Below are 25,879 nucleotides of genomic sequence, written 5' to 3'. Positions count from 1 at the left end.
AAAGTTTTTATCCATGCTGGGTAGCAACTAGAAAGACATATGCGTAAGAATACCTGACATTGCACTCATTAGAGGGCATTATCACGCTTGGTGCATTGCATAGCCTGCAAAAGTGTTCTTATACCATGTTCCATAAGCAGCACTAAATATGATATTACTAATTAGCTTTCTCTACATCTAGAAGGTCATGATTTTGGCTGTGGAGAGGCTTAAAAGTGAGTGAGGAACTACCTTATATTGCTTTCAAATAGTTAATTTCAATTGATAGCATTTTGCTGTATCCTTGAATAGGCTATTTTGACCTTCATTTTATGACTTAATTCTTTCTAGTGAGCGAGACACTGAATCAATGATTGCTATTTTCTAGGTTTCTGTCACCCAGACTTGTCCAGGTCTCTGTGCCCTAGTTGTGCTCAGGTTGCAACAGGGGTACAATCTATCTGTATGCTGCAAACAGTATAATTATTGTGGCATCAAAGCATGGATTTGCAGTTTTTATTTATTATTTTGTGTTTCATATCCAAACTCACCTCACATCCAGTCTGTTCAGATGTGAGTCCCCACCTCGGTAAGGGCTTGAGGTAAATTCTGAACCTAAACTTGGAGTGGTTTTAACTTTTATAGTCTTTTTGTTGGATCTGGCATAGACGGTTTGGTTATCTGGCACTCAGCCTAGATTATACGTACTGCCCATCTGCCCAGCAGTAGTGCATTTGGCTTGAATGCATTGGATATAGTTACAGTTGTGAGAGTCCTTGAGGGTCCTTCCTTCAGTCCTGATGTCTCAAATAGCAAGGGCTGATGTGGTACATGGCAGCCTGGCCTCTGAGTGCCCTTGCTGTGTAATAGTGTGGTCATACCTGACGTGGGCTGGAGTAACCCTGCAGTTACTGGAACTGTAGACAGATCTTCGGTCTCTGTGTCTAAGCTAATGTTCCCAGATTTCCTGTATAATCAGTGGAGAAAAAGATGGACTTTTAGGGAATGATTAGGTGAATCACACTTCAGAAGTGCATGTGCTCTCTAGAAACTGCACAAGCAAATGAGATAAATGAGCTGTGCGTAACTTCAGGTTAGCTATAGGTGGTCTAGTGAATCCCACTCAGGCACACTAAAGATTGAATATATAAATGCTCTATGGAATACTTTCCTCTTTCAGTGTTTCATAGCAGCATGAATTTTCTGGGAGCGTATATCAACCATGTGTAAAGAACAGAAGAAAACACATTAGCCTGTAATTGGACCCTGACTTGTGTTAGTTATGATATGTCTTCAAAGTAAGTTTGGAACAATGGCAGTGGCATCCCTATAAATATGTGCAAATAACATCAGAGAAACTAAAATGAATCAAGGCAAATCTCTTAAACTGAACTTTATGAGAAAACATGTTATCAGTTACAGAAGAAGACAAATCGTTTTATGGCACCTGACATTTTGTACTACAAGGATTTCTGTTAAGCCACAAAGGTAACATAGAATCCTTAAAGACATAGATATTTGACCGTAATACACACCAGACTGTGTAGCTAATTAAATTGTGACAATTGTCCATACTAGATGCTTATATCAGCATTAAGCCTCTATACCCATCACTGTAGCAGGAGTTCTAGAGACCCCAAAGGAGATGAGTGATATGCCTGCTTAGTATTGAAATGTACTACTCAGTTGTTGCAGCAGCAGGAGATTGTAAGATCAAGAGGCTTAATAGCTTTGGTACAAGAAGTAGTGCTACATTAAATGCAGTGAAATGCAAGAACTTACTGTACATTCACAGCACTGCAAGCCCCTTAACAGTATATAAAGGGGAGGACAAACTGCATGTCTATAGAGTTTGTAAGTTAAGCAGGTTTAAGAAGAGTCTTACTATAGGTCACTTCAGACAGTGGTTTTATTTGAAAATTATGTTTTGTGTTTCTGAAAACTTTGCCTGCCAAAATGTTGTCTCACATGATTGCAAGCCCATCAAAGCCTGGGGTTTTTTTATAGCATGAGATTCAAAATTTAAACTGTAAACTTATTTTTGAAGCATATTTTTCAATATAAGTGTTAAAGGTCTTGCTTTTACTTATTTCCTAACTGTTTCAAACAAGTTGTGACATTTATTACTTTATTGGTTGTGGTGCATCTTCATACCTTTACTTTGCTCTTTTCATCCTTATTTGTGTGGTAAACATGAGGATTAAAAGAAAGGATGAAATATTTTTATTTTCATAAATTATTATAATATTTTGCTCTTTTTTCTTTTTTATGTTATTATGTAAAGAGCCCCATTTTAATTTTTCCTGGCAAAAATATTAGTGCATAACAGTAATGCAAAGGCTTTCATAACATATCTTGTAAACCTGAAACTTATTATTGAAGATAAAGATAAGAAAAATTCCATCTCAGATATTACACAAGACCATAACAACCTACTCACTCTTTTACTTGATCATATGCACTCTGTCACAAACTGGCATGTTAACTCAGGTGCTTTGCTATAACAAAACCCCTTTCCACAGCACAGACCTACTTTACTGAGATAGGTCTCCAACCAGAGGGAATTAGAAAATAAAGGACTGGAGCTATAGCCTTTCTAGTTTGTGGTCACTCTCAGCCTTTGACTGCCTGTGGCTGCTCCACCTGTACAAACTGCCACTAGTCCTTTGCTGCTGAAGCTCTCTGAGCAGCAGCAGCAGCTCTTCCTGCCACCCAGTCTGTCTCCTACCTCTTCTTTGCTGTCTCCAGCTTGTGTTTTTCCATCTTGGGATACAGCTGTTTCTGCTGCAGAGTGAGCTCGGTTAACAGTTCTTGTGCAACTAATTTGGCTGTGTCTATGTCAGGTTGGGGCTGATTGCCTGAGGGTAACTTTACCTCAACAGCTTCTTTCAGGCCTAGTTCTATGAGCAGCATTTTGAGCTCTTTTAAAGACTTTCCTGCATATTTCAATTTTCTTTCTGAGAGTAATTGTTCACATTCCAGTTTACCGAGTTCAGAATATGTTTTTGACTGGCTCAGTTTACTTTGCATAAGACATTTTTTTCAAATGAAATTCCTTTATAAAGTTTTTCGGGGGGAATTCTGTCTTTTCTCCAGTGAAGGGTTTCTTGCACATTGTTGTGGTTTGGTTTCCTTTTCCTTGCAGACTGTCACCTTGTGGTTGGCAGAAAGCTTTGGTTTGTTTTTTTCTGCCTTATGTAGCTTTCCCAAAATGAAAAAAGCAAGCAAACAAACCAACCAACCAACTAAACAAACCCAAACCCCCCTATAAAATAGGAACAAAACATTCTGTACCTCATGTGGAGGTCACAGGGCTTGCAAGTACACCTATCTCTGTTATCAACCATTTGAATGAGAGGGTATAAATGTTCATTACCTTACCTGTCTGTTGCATAAAAGAAAATATTGTTGCTAGTATTTACTAATGTGAGCAAATTACGCAAAATTATGTGGAGTTACAAATATTTACTAGTGGTGTCATCTGGTACCATAAAAGCAAACTTCCATACCTTTTCTGCTCCTTTTATTCCAAGACTTCTTGGCCTCTTACAGTAAATAGAAAGACAGAGCAGAGAGCTTGCTTCCAGCTTCCATCTTGGAAAACTCTCTTCATCCCCACTGCAGGGAAGAGCAAGCACTCATAAGAGTGTTAATTATCTACACACCATGGTATTCCTGGAAATCCCCTGACAATAACCACTTTGCACCTTTGGAAGTGCAGCCAAGATAATGGATTTTGGCACTAGGCTGTTCAAGGATCATTCTTAGAATAGGATGACTTGAACATGTGTGTGGACCTACTTCCTGCTCTATTGGCTTTTGAGTTTGCATCATCCTTCCCTAATAGTCATTACCTTAAGTAGACCTTGACAGCCATGGCTTCCTCCCAAGCTCTCTTCCTCTGGATCATTGTTCAGGCATGTTGGTAGGAAATTTCAGGTCTTGAAAGAAATATTAACCTGTATCTGGGCGTTCAGATCCATCATAACTTGTGACAGCTCTAGTTATGGAGAGGGATAACAAGTAATAAGCAGAAAGTCCTCTGTTATTAGACACTACAAGCACAATGGTTCTTTCAGCAAGAAATTATATCTCTTTCCAATTTCACATATCTTGTTCATTTGTCAAGATATACTTGACCAATTCTTTTCACTTCTAATTTTTTCTCAAGAGTTTTGCAATTATTCTGAGGTATTAATAGCTGAAGGAATGTTTGAGAATATAAGAATTGTGTTCTAAACCCCATTTAATACTGTAGACATGACTGCTAGTACTTTATTCACGGTTGTGGTGTTGCAGGTAATCAAGGTTGCAATGCTTTAGTTTCCCTAAGGAGGCCAAATCCACAAATGACTATGTCCTGTCTGAGGGAAAAAAATCTATTCAATGATGAAGTGCTTCAGTCATTAAACTGCAACATTGCAATCAATGTAAATCTTCCACTGGACCAACAAAAGAAGGCAAAAGTATGATCAGTGCCCTGTGAGGCCTAATTTCCTTCAGCTTTCTTGCCTTTTCATACTAATTAAAGGCAAAAAATCTTGTGTACTGACAAAAACTTCTGGTTTAGGGTCATTGCCTTCCTGTTCATCAGCGCTGAGATAGATCTTTGTGGAAGGTCCATTGAAAAGGCACATAGTGATTTTCCCTTCCGTTCTATATCAGCATCTTTTCCGCTCTATATCTTTTAATGAACAAGTTGTCATGGTTCCACGTGGAATAGCACTTTGACTAGTGCTGACTATTAGCATAGAGCTACACTAACCAAAATTTTATCTAGAACCTCCAAATCCTACTGATGTTTCTTTGGTTGTGCTTCCTATAAGGCCATGCTGTAACAGGACTTGGATATGCATTTCTGTTAATCCCAGGGGAGAAAATTCTGCAATGGCTGTGTCAAGATTTTTAAAATTTTTAATTTTTTTTTTTAAAAAAAAGGAAACAAAAACCCCACAAAAGCTGGAAATCCATATTGACATAAGAAGCTTTGAAGGCTTACTTGGTAATCTGCATAATGAATTATGATATCTGCAGTGGTGATTCTGTCACTTCAGAAGGAAACTGATTCGTATCTTTCAGCCTGCAAGATACTCTACGTAGGCCTTCACTGTTAAAAAAACAAATTCACCATAAGTCAACATCATTTCTAGTCCAAGATCATACCATTCAGTATGGCACTAGAAATATTGACCTCAGCTCCTGCTTTTTTTATCCCTGTATTACTGGACATTCTTCTCCAGAAAGTTTTTAAGTACTTTTAAAGTTAATGAATGACTGCTCTGCTCTTAAGTGTATCATCCGGTCCCACCAGTTCTGTATCAACTGCAAATGTCATGGGGGTACACTCAGTTCCTTCTGTCATATCATTGACAAAGATAATAGAAAGAGGTGCAGAGGTAGACCCCTGTGGTCCTGGAGGTTCCCTGCCTCCAGTTAGAGTACAACCCATTAATTGCTACCTGCCGAGCCTGACCTTCCCACTCGTTTTTTTTACTGATCCAGGGTATAACATCCTAATATGACATACATATGACTATACTGTGAGAGATTATGTTGAAAGTCTTGCTAAAGATGAGGTAAAAGACAACCATTGACCTCCCTCACTCACAAATCCATGACTCGGTTTTTATGTTTGCATCAGGGTCATCATATGCAGATAATAGCAGATTAACATTCTGTATCAATACTTGAGATCAAGTGAAAAGTCATCCACATTGGAAGGACATGGTCAGTCTGTTGACAGACTGCATTGAAACACTTTCTCACAGTTTATCTGCGTATAGCCCTAAAGATACTAACAATAAGTTCAGACATTTTGGGAAAACAGAGTATGGGATGGTGTCTTAAAATATACATTCAGGAAATGGGAGTATGTCAAGAGTGAAATTTTTTCCATAGAAGCGGAAAAGAAACATGGGTCTTCCTGCTTGTTTTGTCCTAGACAGATCAGTTGATCTATTCCAATTTCCAGTTCCTCTTATGTCAGAAGTCATGGAGAAGTTGGCATGTAGCAACTCTGAATTTCCTGACTCCAGAATGGATGAGACAGCTTTAGTTAAAATCTTGAAGGTCTTTCAGTGTGGGACATAGTAACCACATCACTAGTCCTAGACTTTCTTGGGTAAGATACATGATGTCATTAAATTTTCTCCACTTCCTGAGGATGGTGGAGGGCTCTTAAGTCTGGGTTATATATTTTCTAGCATTCTAACACCACAAAAGATTCAGTCAAATAGATTGTATTTTCCAGGAAGCGAAAACATAAATTTTTTTCTCTATTTAAGTTCCTACACTTCCTACAGCCAAAGTTCTATCAGTTCTGTTTAAATTTACTTGATATTCTGCCCCAGAGTAAGCATTGCTGATTTTCTTTCATTCAGCTGCTGAAATGATTTTGGTCCCTTTCTACATCAGAAATATTAACTGTAAATAGACTAAAGATCTGGTGATCAGGCCTTTTGAAAGAGGAACCCATTTATTTCTCTGTCATTCAGATTCATTAAAACATTGGTATTGACTGCTAGAAGAATATGAGAAAGAATTTAGTTCATATAGCTGATTCTGTTTACATTCCAACTTTAGGAAAGATATATTTCACTTAAAGTAGTATCAGAAGCTCAAATCCAGAGGCTAATGTGCCTTAAATAACAACTCATATCTTCAAATCTGAAACCATATTCTACACCTTAACTTTGAGCATACGTCGTTTCTGTATATGGATTAGAAGAGACTATTGGCAATTCATCACCTTGTGTCTGCAGTTAAATTGGGATCTAAACTCAGAGTACTTCTCATTGAATAGCAAGCTCTATAAGGATACCTTTGAAAAAATACTGAGTAATTATCTTGATTTGATTAGGGGATGCTTTACTTCAGGGATCTAGCAAACAAACATCTTCATGCTTGATCCTTTCAAGCTGTCATAGGGAACTCAGTTCATACTTAATGTTGCTGAAGTCTCATGGTTTGAAATGCCAGGGGATTGAGCTGGTGAGTTGGATGCTGGTTCAAATGGGGGAGGGGACATTGTCCCTGTGGCTTGATTCATCAGTTAGTGATCATCCTTTAAGTAGGTGGTGTTTTGTAAGGAGTGTTGCTTGGGGTCATGTAGAGTTGTAAGGAATAAATAGACAGGTGCTTTAAGCGAAGATTTACTTGTAACTTATTTGTCTAAACCTCCACTCACAAGCCATTCTTCATCCCTTCTAGTTTCTGAAGGTTTCTAGGGATTTAGGAGCTGACAGGAAAGAAGGATTTGTATTGTAAGACTATGTGTTCAGAAGGGGGTTGGTTGATGCTGGAGTGAGGCCTATGAACAGGTAAATGTAACTGACAGAAATTGCATGTAGGACTATCAAAAATTGTTCTCATATATAAATTCACACTACACTAATAAAAAAACTGTCTAGATGGATGTACATGTAAGTCCTAACAGGCCTCACCATAACTTCAGCTACCTCCCCCCTGAGCACCTTCTGTATAGGTACAGTGTGACAATGTATTTCAAACACCAGCTATAGCTAAATAACCCTTGTTTTCATGCTGAGATATATCCTTCAATTAAATATTTTTTTAAAATTAAAGAGGTTATATTGACAAAGAAACTTCTGTCTTGCCATTATATTTGTTTATACACCTTTTGCGTACTATTAATGAAGAAACAGAGTAAAGTCTTTATTTTTATTAGTATTTCTCAATCTTTAATCATCCAAATACCTCACAAACTAATGGCCTAAATATGGTTATAAAATTTTTAGGATAAAAGCTTTGCCCTGATCTGATGACTCCTTTTAATTACCTGCCAATAAACACATACTTATCAAGACTATATAGTTCTTCATCACTAGTTCTTTTTATATTATGTTTATAGTCCACCTTTTATTTCAAAGGACTTTACAAGCTACAGAGCATGTACAATAGTCATTTTCTTTATATGGTGCTTAGGGGCGTTACACAACAAAGTACAAATAGCTTATCCTTCACCCCCACTGAAATGTAGTCACCTCTGAAGGGAAAGGTGGCAGCTTTTTAATAGCAAAAGAAAAACACTGTATCTAATTAAAGCTGCAAGCTACATGTAGTTAGAAAGAATGTGGTTGTTCGAACTTGAATCTTACATATGACTTATTATTCATTTTTCTGCTCTCCCTCCCCCTCTCCACTTTACATGCAAGGAGAGGAAAATGCCTTAATGTACAACCTGCTCTTTGCTTAGACCCTTTAGTTATCCTCTGCTGTTCTGAGGGACTTTCAGGACTGTTTGAGCTTGATCCCTCTATGTTAGCTGTGAAAGTATCCAACAGCTGCTGCTTCATCTGAAGGATTTCTGTGGGGAAAAGGGGTTCTTTTAAACTAATTCCTCAGGCTGCTCACAACCTGGACTTTCCCCTTTAGATGTCCTCCGTGGCTCCCTAACACTTTTGGGACTCTTTGAGCTTCCTGAGCTGTCTTCCTTTCCTGATGGTGGCATTTTCTCTTCAAAGAACAATTTTTGATGCCTCTCTATTCTGTGCAGGGAGAAAATGCCTTTGAAATCAATGTGGTTCTGCAGCCACGTAATAAGTATTTAAAAATATATATCTACTTCTCATTTGTTTAAAATTTGCTAAATCCTATAGCAGTTAAACAGGTAAGAAGTGATTTTCCTTTAATGTTGCTTCCTTCTGATAGACTGTGCAATGAAGCTGCATCAATTTCAAAGGTTTTCCACTCCCTGCCTAGAATAGAGCTGTTATAGCAATAGCCCTTAGAAAAGGAAATGACAAATGGCACCAGCAGGACAGGCGGACAGCTTAAGTCAGGTTCATGTTGCCCCAGAAGTGCTTGGAAGCAGAAGAGGACATGTGAAAGAGGGCGGAGGGAAGAGAGTCAAAGTTTAGAAAATATCTGTTGAAAGAATTAATTGACAAAGTCACCCCACCCCAAACAAAGCAATAGCAGTTGAAAGCAGAAGAGCTGCAAAGAAGTAGCTGTAACTGTAGAGGGCTCCTACACTTGTGTAAACACTGCAAGATCTATTGTTTAAAACAAAAATTTAAAAAAAAAACCCAGGTGTTCAGACAGGAATCCTCTCTTTTCAAACAGATTATTAGGTACACATTTGGTTTGTTTTTCTAAACATTTCTTACTTTTAATACGACCACTCTATCATAAGTTCCTGGATGATCACGTTTATTAGCATGGCTCTCTCTAAGCAAGGGGCTTTCAGGATTTTTAAGGCCTTACTGGTATATCTCTATTGTCTGCTGTACATGGGTTCTGACAATGACACCTAGACTTGTAAATAAAATAGATCAAGATGTAATCAACACACCTATGGCCAAACTCTCTTCCCTTCTGCAAGCCTGCTGGACTTAGTACTGCCTCTTGGGAACAATTACTGACACATCACAACCAGCCAAACCATGGCTGGGCAATACCTGGGACAGAGCTACTTGAAGCAGAACAAAATCATTCCAGGGAGCATCCCAGCATTAAACAGCATGGACACTCATCTACCACTGCTAACATCCATGACCTAACCCTGTTCAGTTTACTAGCATAGGCATGTTTGATGTCCTCCAAACAATGCTCATCCTCCCACCTGCCTCCACTAAGTAGTAAGAACAGTGGTCAGAAACCTCTGCAGCTGTGAAATCCTATCTATGCATGGGAAACAAATAGGAAAGACACAAGAAAAACTTTTTATGCTTTTGTCAGCATGCAACTGCCTAAAGACAGTTCTTTCAGACAGGATAGATATATAATTGATTTAAAACTAGACCTATATGTAAGTGTTTTGTTGAATGGACACAGGAGCATTTTGTTAAATTCTGTGTAACTTGGTTCTTGAGCTTACGGAAAGCGCAACAGATCAGGATATTGGACGACTTTGTTTTATACTTTTCAAAAACTGCCATCGGAAGATTTGTGTCCATCTAGAAAATTTTCCAAGAAAGATGAGCATGGAGAGTACTGCCTTCTGCAGTTAATTTTAAAAATGTGGTAAAGAGGTAATCATAAAAGGTTCCATCACTTCAATATTGCTTCTAAAAACTGTGAAGAAAGAGTTGTAAAATTGACAAATAATTTTATCTTCAATAGAATCCTTATTTTTACACTTTTTTAAACATGGAATGTGGAAAAACAGTAATTCTTATTCCAGAAAAGGATGTCAGTTTGTATAAAGTATGGGCAATGTTGCTTGATATAATTTTTGTGCTTGATGTTAGGGAAAAATAACATTGAGGAGGTTGGTTTGTGTTTGGTTTATTTTTATTTGTTCACCTGTTTCAAGAAATGGCTGAGTTTAAAACCACAGTAAACAAGCAAGCACTTAAGGATGCATATGGGAATTAGGCACAGATTTCTGTATACTGTTAATAGGAACTGTGCATCTAACACTTGCTCACTGTAGTGGAAATAGACTTGAGCCTTAATCTAAAGTGCTTTGTGAGAAATTACTTTATTTTTCCATTGGAGACTATTGTGAATGATGCAGCTGTAGTGGACAAAGCAAATCTAAAGGCAAGTGAAGTAAACTGAAAGACCATCATTGGATCAGGGGCCACTGGACCAGGGACCATAGGCAGAAACAGATGCTCCTTAACCTATCATCATATTAATAATTTAAAACCACTGATCTCCTATAAAGGACTGAAATGTATTAGTTTTTCCTTTGAGACTACTTCTATCATTTTTTTTACCTCCCTGACTTAAATTCCGTTTTATGTAGACTTTCAACAAACTAAAGAACTTACCCAGAATCAGTGGACCTACTGTGTGTAAATGGACATGACTCTTTATTTAGGTCTCTTCTAAGCTTGTATACTGATTGTGCAGGAGCCCAATCTCTGCAGTGTTTTTATTCTTTCTTATTTTGTTACTTAACCAGAAATGTTACTAAAGTGATTGAAACACTAATGTGAGAGATAAACTATGGAGGTGTTTCCTGACTGTCTGATAATGAATTTTCCAATATTGTGCACAAGTTTGCTCTTTCCTTCTAAGTGCCAATTTTCAGATGTGAATAGCTACCATGATACACTTGCTTATGACCAAATTTTGGAGTGTTGATTCCCAAGCATAGCTCAGCAACTTCAAAATTCCTGTGTTTTACCAAATAGGGATAGATTACTAAATTGCTAATAGTCAGGAAATGCTTTTAAGCACCCACATGTCAATGTGTTGGACACTTCTAATTTAATAATCTTTTCCTGGAGACTGAAGAGGAGCAGATGATGACATAATAACATCACCACCTTAGCAGGTCATGTTCCACCTCTGTGGTCTGCTGGTCACCAAGAAGCAACAGATGATCCTGATTTCAAGTTCCTACAGGTTCTCAGCCTCTCTCTTAAGCCTTCATTTTGCCTATAGCTTAAAATATATTTTTTTAAAAGTCATAAAACCTAAATTTTAGTTTTATTCTAAAATTCACATTGAAAATCCCTGTCCACAATAAATTGGGTAATATTTAATAAATATTTCTTTATGAGCATATTAATGAAGGAGCTAGAGTTGGTGAACAGCCTCTCATTTAAGTGATTGTTATGAGTTAACCCTAGTAAGACAGCTAACCTTACAGCCACACTTTCACTCCCCCTGCAACGGGATGGAGAGAACTGGAAAGGTACAAGCAAGAAAACTTGCAGGTTGACCTAAAGACGGTTTAATAGGTGAAGAAAATCTGTGCACGCAAACAAAGCAAAATCAGGAATTCATCCACTGCTTCCTGTCAGCAGGCAGATATTCAACCATGTCAGGAAAGCAGGGGTCCATCATGTGTAATGGTTACTTGGGAACACAGATGCCATAACTTTGAGCATCCCCCTTCCTCCTTTTCCCCCAGGTTTTATTGATGGGAACAACGGTATCCCATGTGGTGTGGGATGTCCCTTTGGTCAGCTGGGGTCAGCTCTCCCATCTCTGTCTCCTCCCAACTTCTCGTGTACTCTGAGTCTACTCATTAACAGGGTGGTATGAGGAGCAGAAAAGTCCTTGATGCTGTGTAAGCATTGTTCAGCAATAACTAAGACATCCCTGTGTTACCAACACTGTTTTGGTCACCAGTCTAACACAGCACCATACAGGCTTCCATGAAGAATACTTAACTCCATTCCAGACAAAACCTATACACTGTCTCACCTTTCCATACTTATTTGGATTTCACACAATCATCTCAGTGTTGCAAGGAATTAAATCCTTTTTGGGATTATTTCTAGAAGAATTATCTCAGATTGATTTAGGGAATCTTGAACAATGGCATAGTTTCAGGTAATGCACCACAGTTTCTACAAGGAACATAAACATGCAATGCAGGAGGTCACTACAATGAGATAAAGTAAATATAGTACATTTTAAAATAAAACCTGTGGGTCAAGGTAGGATGCTGAGAAGAGAGAAAATCACCAATAAAATAAATCAGTAATTTAACCAGTGAAGGATAAAAATCTGGAGTGATAAAAGGAAAAGAAAAAAGAATATGTTAACATAATAAAAAGTGTGAAATTAGAAGAATAATGAAATTTAGGATAAAAAATGCCTTTCAGACCTCAAGGTTGAAGAAAATTCCTTGAATAACATGAAAAAGTATCCTGTGGAGATTCAGAGATTATGAAAGTTCATCTCAGGAAATTTTAGTGATATAGATCAGGAAGCAAGGCATTTTCCTGGAATTACCTAATGCAGATTTTCTCGGAAGAAGTTTATTAAAGGACAAATGAGATCAAAACTATCTAAATCCTTGCTGAGTTCCCATACAAAGTGTGCTTAATTATGCAGGGCAATATATCAACTGATCATGAACTTTTGCTGTCATAAACTGAGAGTTTTTCTTATCTGAGAGGATAAGGCATTTTTAACTTCACAATTTAAATTGCAATAGTTTCTGAAAGATAATGAGAGCAAATGACACTATTCTGGTGGATGCACAATCTGATGACAAAATATTATTGTTGAAGAATCAACAGGCATCACAGAAACAATAAAGTGTCCTCATAGGCATGAAATTTGACAGATTGATCAATTAGAAACTAAAATGAGGTATAAGATCTCATTCTTCTCTCACACTTGTTCAATATTCCTTTGATGTAAGTGGAATTTATTCCAGCATAACTGTTGTCAAAGGAAACTTAAATCTAAAGAACGTGCACTGTATTATCTTGTAATTTTGATTGCACTATCATGTAGAATAATTTTGTAAGCACGTTTTATTTGCTTTAAAGTTGTTGAAGGCTTTGTTAGCATATTGTTTTGAAACAGGAGGTATGCATGCCTATGCATGAATTTTGTGATTATATAATACAGGCAAAACAAAGCAATTAACAGTGGCAAAATAAAAAATATATTTCAGTGAACAAAATGCATGAATCATAGCTCAGTTTTTATTCAGCAAACCTCATATGCTGTTCTCAGTTACATTGTAAAAATATTATCAAATAAGTGTTTCATTGAATTGATTCTTTTAAGCGCAATTAAAACGGATAAAATATTATTGAAAGTAGTTCAACATGTTGGACAAGGCACAACCCTTAGAGTCAGCTTGATAAGGATAGCCATACTATCCTTTCGTGCATGTAAAGCTTGGTTGGCAGCTCTCATGGTTTGAAATTGACTGTTTGCAATTCTGGACTGCTTAGTACTAATGAAGAATGAACAAAGTTTTAAGTTAATTTATACTTATCCAGCTCTTTTTGCTGACTTCCACCATTCTGTTTCACCCAGCATTAAACCTGAAAGTGTATTACAAGCAATTCATTAATTGTGGTGTATGATACATATGCATCAGAAGAGCTTTAGAATATTAGCAGAATACAAGCCATCCACTTTGACTTGTCAGCAGCAGCTAAGTACCCACTTTAAAGGGTCATGTACAAAATACAGACTGATGCCTGGTGGGAATAATGATTCCTTAATTTCAGAATGAAATATCCCATAGATAGAGCCAATATGGAAAGCAAAATACCAAAACTGCCTGCAAATGAGACAGCTGGTATCTTTAGTTCAATAACTGAACTAATGGAGGGTAATTTGGCACATCTTCAAGATCTACTCTGCTTAGAGTTACTGTCTATCTATAATATGTTGATTATCATGTTTAGAATATTTAGAACAAGCTTTATAATTTATTTGAAACATGTCTGTAAATAATTGCACTGAGTAGGTAGACTGACATCAATCAAAAGAGAAAGAAGTTCCACATGAATGACAAAAAAGGACACAAAAAAGATTTGTGATCCTTAAAACCCTTTTGCTTAGAAAAATATTGTTCCATCTCCTTAAATTACCAGCATTAATTTGCTCTCTTTCATTCTACTCACTTAAGATACTTCAGATTGTGGGTCTAAACAAAGGCTACTAAAGAAAGGTGAACAGTTACAGTCTTAATTCATACGTGTGCTGCTTTTGGCTGGATAGAGTTAATTTTCTTTGAGTAGCTGGCATGGGCTTATGTTTTGGATTTGTGCTGAAAACAGTGTTGATAACACAGGGATGTTTTCATTACTGCTCAGCAGTGCTCACACAGAGTCAAGGCCTTTTCTGCCTCTCATACCAACCCACCAGCAAGTAGGCTGGGTGTGCACAAGAAGTTGGGGGGGACACAGCCAGGACAGCTGACCCCAGCTGACCAAAGGGACATCCCATACCATATGACGTCATGCTCAGCAATATAAAGCTGGGGGAAAAGGAAGGAAGGGGAGGACTTTCGGAGTGATGGCATTTGCCTTTCCGAGTAACCATTACACATGATGGAGATGGCTGAACACCTGCCTGCCAAATGGGAAGTAGTGAATGAATTCATTGTTTTGTTTTGTTTGTGCAACTTTTGCTTTACCTATTAAACTGTCTTTATCTCAACTCACCTGATTTCTTACTCCTGCTCTTGCAATTTTCTCCCCCATCCCACTGGGGGTGAGCAAACAAGTGGCTGTGTGGTACCTAGTTGGGGTCAAACCACAACAGTAATTTTTGGCACACAGTGTGGGACTTGAGGGGTTTGAAATAATGACAGATTTGGTTGGAATACGCCAAATCAAATTTAGAGCTTTATGGCTATTTAGCTGTTAATTGGCAGGCTCCTGTGCTTGCCATGGGGCTTGCTTGCTTTACTGTAAATTAGTCTTGTGTTCATTAGTGATTGCTTTTTGCTTTTGCTGCTTGCTGCACTGCTGTTCATCTTACTCTGCCATACCTGGGAACATTTTGATAACAGCAACGGTGATGCACCTGGGCTAGCAGATGGTCGGGACATTGCTTGTGTTTCTGTGCTGCTGCGCTGGGCAGGCTGGAACTCCAGTGTGAAATCGAGTCAAAGGGACTGTGACCTGTGGATGAGTCCACGCAGGAGCAGGACACCCTGAAGCGTTTGTGGCCATGGATAAGCTCATGCCAGAGAAAGTACATCTCAAAGTGTCTGTGGCCATGGTTACATCTGTACCGCAGCAGGTATACCTCTGAAGGGATTGTGGCTCAAGAATAAGTCCGCACTAGAGAAAGTACACCTCAAAGCATCTCTGGCCGTGCATGGGGTCATGCTGGAGCACCTCAAAGCGTGTGGCCATGGATAAGCCCACAAGAGAGCAGGTACATCCCTGCAGCCATGGGTAAGGCCATGCTGAAGCAGGTTCACTCCTGAAGGGACTGTGGCTGTGGGTAAGGCCAGTCTGGAGCAGTTATTTCTCTGAAGACATTGTGGCCCATGGAGAAGGCCGTGCTGGAACAGGTGCACCTCAAAGCCACTGGGGCTGTGGATAAGTCTACACTTCAGCAGGTCTAGCCCTGAAGAGACTGTGGTGCATTGATAAGGCCCCACTTGGAGCAGGTACAACCCTAAGGGACTGCAGTTTGTGGGTAAGTCCAAGTTAGAACAGGGGCAAGGGGAGGAGTTCATTGCATTGTTAAACATTATGAACTGGTCCAAAGGGACAAGGGGTGGAGACTGTCATGGAAATGTTGTAACCTGGGATTTGAGTTGTATGTTATGGGAATTATTATAGCAGGAACCCCTGTTGCTAGGAGCAAAGGGAAGAATTCATTGCAATGTTGTCTTCCCAAGTAGCTGTTACACGTGATGGAGCCCTGCTTTCCTGGAGATGGCTGAACACCTGCCTGCTGATGGGAAGTGGTGAATGAAACCCTTGGTTTGCTTTGCCTGTGTGTGTGGCTTTTGCTTTACCTATTAAACTTTCTTTATCTCAACCCACGAGTTTTCTCACTTTTACTGTTCTGATTAACTTCCCCATTCCACTGGGGGACTGTGCAAGTGGCTGCGTGGAGCTTAGTTTCTAGCTGGGGTTAAACCGCAACAGTAGCATATTTTAAAGGGATAAAAACCATATTTTAAAGTATCAGTTATCAAAATATATGTTCACTGCTTTGATAATAATTCTTGTTATTGCATTTTCAATATAACAGATAGTTTGGATGGGAGGCATATCAAATCCAAAAGTAAATTTCAGTTGTTGTGATGCAAATTTCTAGTGTTTATTATAGTATAGTGTTTCTGTAAATTTTTGTGACTGAACCAGGGAAGGTTCTCTGCAAAAATCCCACAGAGAGGCAGAAAAGGTAGTTCAGGATTAATAGAGCTTTCTCTACACTGTTGAAGTTTCATGTCCTATGTTAAAAATTTACAATCTTTCATTGATTTCCGTGGTCATATGAAGGAATTCACTCTGTATCTTTGTACATTTTTAACCATGATGTAAAAACTTCAAGTATTCCATTTTCTAGAAAACAGTATGGTTTTAATTACCTTTCCATAAAAACAAGCTACATTTTAATCCATTCATTTTTTCATAAGAAATCCATTTAGTCTCTCCAGAATTCTGTATGATAGAGGCATGTATTGGCTCCCATTTGCATGTCCTTATAGAATGCAATGTAATAAATGTTATAGTAAACTGAGTATATCCATGTCTCATATAGTTATTCAATCTTAAACTGTAGAGAAGAAAAAAATGTACACTAAAGGATGAACTAAATTGTTACTACCAGAGACATATTAAATATACATTCATAACTTAGTGAATCAGTTGTCACTATTCTGTCCTGGGCACTGGGTGACCTATAATTCATTGGAGTATAACTATTGTTACACTGACACATGGAAATAATCTATGAATGTTTTTGTCTTATCTACTTCGATCTAATTTTGTCAAGACAGCAGTGGAGGCTTTTTTGCTTTCTGATTTTACCAAAATGAGTACTATGTAACATAAATCTGTCTCCTTCACTTCTCTTCTAGACTTGTGCTTCCCATTTGTCTCTATTGCTTTAACCTTGATGTGCACCCTTGCTATGGCCACAGCTCCAGGATCTGAGAATCCTTCTCTTGCCACATTACAGCTCTCCTTATCTGTGCCAGGTTCTGCTCTCTGTCTGAGCTGACACTCCCGACCTGACACATATTTTGGCAGGGTGTCCTCCTTCAGCCCAGGCTTCCCCAGAGTAGGGTCCCAGAACCTGGTGTTCCTGCAAGTGTCCCCAGCTCTTACATTACACACAGCAATGCGCTGCAACGTCTCTTGTATACCCTACTTGTCTCATTTTGTTGCTGTCCCGTAGGCATCTGGGGCCTATCTTTATTTTCAAGATACTGTCCCTGTTGTGTCCCTTATGTCGGCCACTTCTGTGTCTTCTGTGTTGTTACTGTTGAGGCCAGAAGCCAGAACCCCCCTACATCTGCAAGTGTATGGAATAATCTTCAAAATTTATGTCTCCCTGCACACTATCTGTTTTAAATGTCGGATGAGAATGTATCCTTTCTTCCTTACCTTAATGCCATTGGTATTTGTTTCTTACTCAACTCTGTATTTTTAATTAAACCTATAAAATAGTCATACAATTCCTTTAAATACTCTATTCAAAACTAAGTTATATTTATGCATTGGTAATTTACACTGCACAGATTTTATAAGCCTATTCCTTTACCATTCATGAGAATACCTACTGTTTATTTAATAACTACCATATTATAAAGTACATATGCTATCTATAAGCTACAGAAGTCTTAAAAACCACACAACCACACACTAATTTAGCATATAAAACTTTGATTTTTTTAAGAGTGATTTCACAGAACGTGTAATAACGAAACCACATGCTTTTCCAATTTGCCAGTTATTGTTGTTATTTGTTGTCGTCAAACTTTGAAAGTTGTGTTTGATACTAAGAGAAAATGTAGGTTTTGTTGACAAGAGGAAACTAGTGACTTTTTTTTTTTTTTTGTACCTTTTTGTTTTCTTATTATGGAAAACTAACAGGAGATACATCTAAGTAAACAATGTAGATGTTACCGCATGTAAAGTCATTTTCTTGCTTGGTGTAGGGAATGACCAGTTTGTTTTAAGCACAAGCAGATGTTTCTATCTGACCATCTGGCCTTTATTTTCTTTATCCAAAATCCTATGCTCCCTCATATAGGCAGGGAGAAGAAAGGTGGTAATGATGACTTTTTTTTGTTATTGATTGTAGTAGTAAATCATAATTGTGCTGTTTCTTGGTAGCGATAGAGAGGAAGCATGAAAATAAACCATTGCAAGTAAAGAAAAGATTTTTAAAGTGATGTATGAGAAAGGATTTATCCATTTAGCGAATCAGTACATTTTACAGGTTCTGATCTGAAATGTCATGAAGTTGTCTCTTCTCTATTCTGCACAGAAACTATCCCTGAATGCCCATGTGCAGCTGACCTGTAGGGAGAGCATGACTATCTTCAGTTATATGTAAAGCCTTGTATACACAGTCTGCAAAAGGGTATTTTTATTCCCCATTGACCAGTTTTCACCACCTCTGTAAGATTTTAATCTATTCAGCCGACATTCTTTTTGGCTTGATTAAGCTTGACAAATTGGAACTACTAGGGCCAAGAAAGAAAAATTCAAGTAAATAAAAACTTGCTTGATTTGGCTTTAAAACTCCAGGATACCTCCTTGTACTTAAATTTTCAGTGACTCTGCAAGGCTATTAATAATCATAAATTGAGCTTAAATTCTCTTAAAAAGTAATGTTAATATCAACAGGTCCTTACAATGATTTTTATAAAATTCAAAAGTTTCCAGAACTGACAAATTTCCTTGCTCTTTACACTGCAGACAAAGCAAGTGGTTTGGTTTTTTAATCATAATGACAATGAGTAGGATTGAATACTGCCTACAGAGACCAGAGATACATTTCAACCTATCCAAAAGTACTTTTTCAGATTTGAATCACATACAAATCCATTGATAAATGGAGTTAATATATTATAACCTAAATTTTCTATTGAGAGATCAAAATATTTCTGCATCTCCTTTACAAGCTGGAATAAAATTAACTTTGTGCTGGTGACACCTTTGTGTCAGCAAGTGTCAGTGGAGCAAAGCTACAGATTCTCCTGCAGGCCACTGCTTCAAGTTAGCCAGGGAGATACTTTCACTGCAATTACAAATCTTTTCCCTTATGTTACATAAAAAGGTTGGCCTATTTTTCTTTTAATATTGGTTTATTTTAGAAATTGTGCTTGGCTACCCTTTTGTTCTCTGTGAATGTTAAATTTGTGAATGTTAAAATTTCCACATTTCTGCAACAGGAAGATCGGCAACCTATAATACAAATTCCTGCAGTAAGCAAACACTCAAAAGAGTTGTTTTCTATGTTTATTGCAGCACATTAGGTTTTCACTACTTCCATGAGTTGCATTGCACATTTTCTGCTTAATTTTCTTTAATTCACTGTGAGACACAAAATATTAACACTGTCAGCAGGAAGACTCGGACTGAAAGTGAAGTTGGTTGCTACAGTAAAAAAGCCACTTTGTGTTCTCCAATATATCATTGCAAATCAAGACTAACTATATTGACTTAAGTGAGGAAAGGGGTTGACAGACTTATTGCTACTTCTACAAAATGATCCATGCATCTCTAAAGATACAACAGCACAGTTGTTTAACTCCAACTGAAGAGATGATGGCTGAGAACAGCAATGTTGACTTCCAAGGTTAGAGCTACGGGTGAATTTTATGCAGATTTCATATGGGTGAACCTAGCTAATTTAAATGACAAAAACCATCTGATTTTTTTTTTTTTTTTTTTTTTTTTGTCTCATATGTTGCCTGTCTTAAACAGGACTTAATCAATGAGAAGTTAGTTTAGGATCATTGTTTGGCACAAGCCCCTAACTCTTTTTCCCATTTACACATTCTTGTCTGGACAGAAAGAGATTCATCTCTTAATTAAGCTAGGCTTTTATTTATCTGTCGTTATTGCTGTGTTTGAGTGCATCACAAGCATTAGAGAAAACTTCTCTGAGGTGAGGAAACAGCATTGTAGAGATCAAAAGGCTGAAATACAAAGAAAGTAAAGTCAGAAGTATTGTATTCAAAGGCCCAACATCAGGCACCGGCTCTCTGATTCTTTCAGAGTTCTTGTGCTTTTTGGCTAGCTCTTCACTTGCCCAACCATGATATCCATCCAATTCTGCTGAAATAAGGGGTTTCAGGTCATACATGGAGTGAAATTCATGCTCTTGAATCAATTATCCAGAGAAAAGACAATACTCTATTAGCTTTGAAAACACTAGTCTGAGTTACCTGCCTGCTCTCACCCAAGAACTTTGTGTCACAGCAGGCTGCAGAGCAAATCGTTTCATGACAACCCAGTTTCTCAGGGTTATGTTTACCTATACTAGACAGGAGGTTAAATTTGTAGTTTTGTTCCTCATCTCTTCTATTGCACCTTCTATTTTCTGCAGCATATGAGAAAAAACAAAACCCAGTTCATTTATAGACTAAAATATATTAATGTAACCTTTGATTTGAATCAGGCAGCAGTTTTATGAGAAAAATAGTGTATGATTATGGAAGCAGACTGTATCATAACACTGGTATGGGCAGCATTAATTACATAATTTCCTAACATAGTGAGTCATATAACCTATACCAATATCTATACATACATATCTTATAGTTTATCATGAACTGGGGACTCATACAGTCACTAACCAGACCTTCACACTTGAATTAGCAGACTAGAAATATCACCTACCCTGCCTCAGAAAAGGAGGAGACATACTGTTTTCCACTGGATTTCACTAATATTCAGTGACATTTTTTTCACAGCTTCTCATCTGATGTGATTTTTATCCTTACTTGTTCTTAATTCCTCAGCTCTAGTAGTTGTAAGGTAGTTTAGTTTTCCTTCAATGAGGCATGACTACTTCAGATTACTTTGCTTTCTCTTCACATTAATATTATCAACATTGGCACTGGAGTGTTAGATCTCTACCAATAATATTCACCCTGAATTTGAAGGTGAAATTGCAACTATAAAAACAATGTAAAAGAGTACTGGGACTTATTGACAATGCACATTCGGTAAAGTCTCTTTTAAAAGTTATTTCCCTTCTTTTCCATCAGCACATGAGATCCCAGTCCAGCCATACCTCTTCAGCAAGGCACGAGCTCCCATATCTCACAGAGAGGGCCTGCTCCTTGAGCACCACAGCTTTGTGCCCCCACACAACAGGGTTTTTGTAACTGGTGTCTGAAACAAAACACACTAAAGACAATGCAAAAGTTCAGAGTGATTTCAGATGTCTTCCGAGCAAGCCTTCACAGAACGTGCTGTTATATAACCATTTCTTCTTCTTAAATCTGCCTATTCCCTGATCACCTTTAAGGTGATGTGCCATTACTTCTGACTGAGTTTTTACTGGCCTTCACTTGCCAGTAGTGACCAAGCATAGAACTAAATCAATCTTTGTCAGGCCTGTAATTGAGCACTTCCCTAATTTATGAGACAGCTTTTCCATTAACAACAAAATCTTGAGAATTAAATAAAAACAGACCTTCACAAGTGCTGCTGCATTGGTGAATAAAATAAAAACATTGATAAATGTATGCCCCTTTTCCCAGGCTGACTTTGAAAAATTCTGTGTCACAGACCCAGGTCATATTCTGACAACAATTAGGAACACTAAAATAAATAGTTGGCAATTCTTTGTTATGACAGGCTATGCAAAGTTGGGGGTATTTGCCAACTAATACAGTAGTCTGTGACTATGAATTATGTTATTGCAGTGTGTCTGCTATTTCTTATGTATCTGTACTGTTATGCTCCTTTCAGAGCATGATAACTTCTTTGTTTTAAATCTGACACAGCTGAGACTTGATGTAATTTCACATAGAGGGATGGAAATATTTCCTTAAGTTTTGCTGTTAAACTAAGTTATTTCCTTAAGTTTCCATTGTTAAACTAGAGCACTTACCCAAAACTCAACCTGAACAATTTTCCTTTGGTCTTTCTCATGAAACTATGAATGTCTCATCAATTAAGACACTTAAACTAGACTAGATAAATCACTAAAAAATGCAAGAGCCATGACAGGGAGATGGATTGATTACCTAATAGGTATTTTCTACATCTAAGGGCTGCATCCTTGAAACTTACAATCATGTGAATAGTTAGTTGATGTCAATTGTACTGTTTTCACCAAGCTTAAATCAAGCCCTATATTTTATGATTTTCAGAAGTTAAAAAATAGTATTTAGTTTTTTCGCTGATTTTTCTACAGTTCTCTTCCACTTTCTGAATGTGTTTGGATTTGGAAAAGTAATCTCGTTACAGAACTTGTAGACACAACATTTTCAAAATCTCTTTGAAGTGAAAATTATGTTTAGAAGGAACTTACTTTAAAGAAATCCAAATACTAACTCTTTGAGATTTATTATGCTTAATAATGCTGCATATTTTTAATTTTTTTTTAATTTATGCAAAAACACACACATACTATCTAGAATATTGGCAGTTTATAAACTTTTGTAGACTATGTAAACGTTTTGGATAAATCAACATTAAGGCTAACAGTCTCTCAATCAAATCAAAACTGATTTTTTGAAGCATTATAGGAATCAAGCGAAAATAATACATCATACATGTTTTAGAAGCAAGAAAAATAGGAAGTTTAGTCACTAAACTCCTAGATGGAAGTAGAGGAGTTAATTGGCATTTGATGTTCCAGAGCAAGCACTATAGCATTCTAGTGGATATCTGTCCATTTGAAGTATCGTTTACATACACAGAAAAACCCTAAACATCTCAGATTGGCAGTTGCATGTAAGTAGCACAGGCTTTCTAAAGTCGAGCCTGAAACATAAGTCCTAACCCCTAAAATTTTAAAGTACTGGAAGAAAAAATCAAAACTGGAATCAGAAGTATAAAGCAGAACTGTTGGGGGGGGGGGGGGGGAAATCCTGAACACACATATTCAGTGGAAGTGAAAAAATTTGGAAGAAATAATTTTCATAATGCAGGGACAAAAATGAATTTTATAAGCCTTATACTGCTGGAAATGATATTGGGAATTTGGTGTGTGTTCTGTATGTAAGGTACTTTATTAGGAGACATCTCAATCACAGAATCATGCAGGTTGGAAAAGACCCTTGGGATCATCAAGTCCAGCCATCAACCCCACTCTACAAAGTTCTCCCCTACACCATATCCCCCAAAATTTCATTCAAATGACCTTTAAACACATCCAGGGATGGTGACTCCACCACCTCCCTGGGCAGCCTATTCCACTGTCTGACCACTCTCTGTGAAAGTTTTTTTCCTAATGTCCAGTCTGAACCTCCTCTGTTGGAGTTTAAAGCCGTTCCCCCTTGTTCTCTTGCTAAATACCTGTGAGAAGAGACCAGCACCAACCTCTCTACAATGTCCTTTCAGACAGTTGTACAGAGTGACGAGGTCTCCCCTCAGCCTTCTCTTCTTCAAACTGAACAGTCCCAGCTCCTTCAATCACTCCTCATAAGACTTGATCTCCAGGCACTTCACCAGCTTCTTTGCCCTCCTCTGCACTCGCTCCAGCACCTCGATATCTCTCTCGTATTGAGGTGCCCAAAACTGGACACAACACTCCAGGTGTGGCCTCACCAGTGCAGAGTACAGGGGGACTATCACCTCCCTGCTTCTGCTGGTCACACTATTTCTAATACAAGTCAGGATGCCGTTGGCTTTCTTGGCCACCTGGGCACACTGCTGGCTCATGTTCAGCTGCTTGACAATTAGAACCCCCAGATCCTTCTCTTCCAGACACTCTCCAGCCACACCTCCCCAAGCTTGTAGCGATGCATGGGGTTGTTGTGGCCCAAGTGCAGGACCTGGCACTTGGCCTTGTTGAAGCTCATCCCGTTAACGTTGGCCCACCGATCCAATCTATCCAAGTCTCTCTTGCCGTGCCTCCCTATCTTCATGCAGATCGACACTCCCAATTAACTTGGTGTCATCTACAAACTTACTGATGATACACTCTATGTCCTTATCAAGATCATCAATAAAGATGTTGAACAGAAATGGTCCCAACACCGATCCCTGAGGAACACCACTTGTGACCAGCCGCCAGCTGGATTTAGCTCCACTGACCACCACTCTCTGGGACCATCCAGACAGTGCTTGACCCAGCAGACTGTTCGCTCATCCAGGCCATAGGCAGTGAGTTTTCCTATGAGAATCCTATGGGAACTGTGTCGAATGCTTTTCGAAAATCCAGGTAGATAATATCCACAGCCTTTCCCTCATCCAGCAGTTGCATCATCTTGTTGTAGAAGATCAGGTTTGTCAGGCAGGACCTGCCTTTCATAAACCCATGCTGACTGGGCCTGATCCCCTGGTTGTCCATTATATGACTTTCAGTGGCACTCGAGATGACCTGCTCCACGACCTTCCCTGGCACCGAGGTCAGACTGACAGGTCTAGAGTTTCCTGGATCCTCCTTTCTGCCTCTCTTGTAGTTACATTTGCCACCCTCCAGTCCAATGGGACCTCCCCAGTTAGCCATGACCAGGTAAATCAATGCTCCTATTCTCTCTGTAACCCAGACTTGCCCTCCCCTTTGGTTTAAAAAGAGGGACAGCTGGGATCCGCAGCAATTCTTCTTATATTTTGAGTGCTCCACCCTCACTAGAGGTATAACAATGGCAGGAAACCTAACTTTCACACCTTCTAGTTGTGGCTCAGTGTTGAAGTCTTATTCCTTTGGTCCTTAGACCCCATGCAGTCAGCTGCACTCCCATGCCTGCTGCTGTTGCTCTTACTTCTCTAGGGGAAAGTGAGGGAAACAGAGCCAGAAGTGAAAGAAAGAGAACAAATGCAAAGTTGTCCAAAATCTCTTCATGCCAAACCAATACGTCTTTTAACAGTGGCTAGTGAATAAGGCTTTTATATCACTACTCTTTAGACACCATTGATTCAGTTTCTTTAGCCTCAGCTGCACGTGCCTGTATTATATCAAGGCTTTACTCTTGGTATTTCCAGCCTATTACTAAGTATATTTTCAGTTACAAATGTCTAGTGACCACAGTAGTGGTCCTGGGCTGTAGCCCCCTGCCCAGGATTACTTTACCATCCTGAAGGCAGCAATGACAGAGGCTCTTGTGTCCCTTCAGACATGAGAAAACTTTTTTCTTCTGCATCCTTTGGGCCTCCTGAACTACAGTGAGCTCCTCTGCAGTCTGTAGCTCCAGATACTGAGGAACTGAATTGTGCCATTTTGTGGCAACTGGAACAAACTTTTGTCCCTAACTTAGTAATGTAATGGTCCATTCAGAACAGGACAGTGAGCTCTTCGGTGGTTTTCTCCCTTGGTCAAAGATTAAATCTGGAATTTAACTAGTTCTGTTGACGACAATAAAGAGGTACAATAAGGCAACAGCTAGGTAAAGATTATAAAGCATGATATACAGCTCTCCACCGGTTGATTCTGGAGGATCTTATTTAGCTCTGACATCTATGATAACACCTTGCTGACCATTTGACTAGTTTCAGTTTAGACATTAACTTTCTAAAGGTACCATATTTAATTTGAATGTATAATTCACCTCACCCTCGGTGGATTAATGAATATTGTTTAGCAATCACAGAATAACGGAATGGTTGAGGTTGGA

Source organism: Athene noctua, chromosome 2 (genome assembly GCF_965140245.1).
Source record: "Athene noctua chromosome 2, bAthNoc1.hap1.1, whole genome shotgun sequence".
Taxonomy (NCBI): Eukaryota; Metazoa; Chordata; class Aves; order Strigiformes; family Strigidae; genus Athene; species Athene noctua.
The sequence above is the reverse complement of the archived record's forward strand: the minus strand, read 5'-3'. Positions refer to the sequence as shown.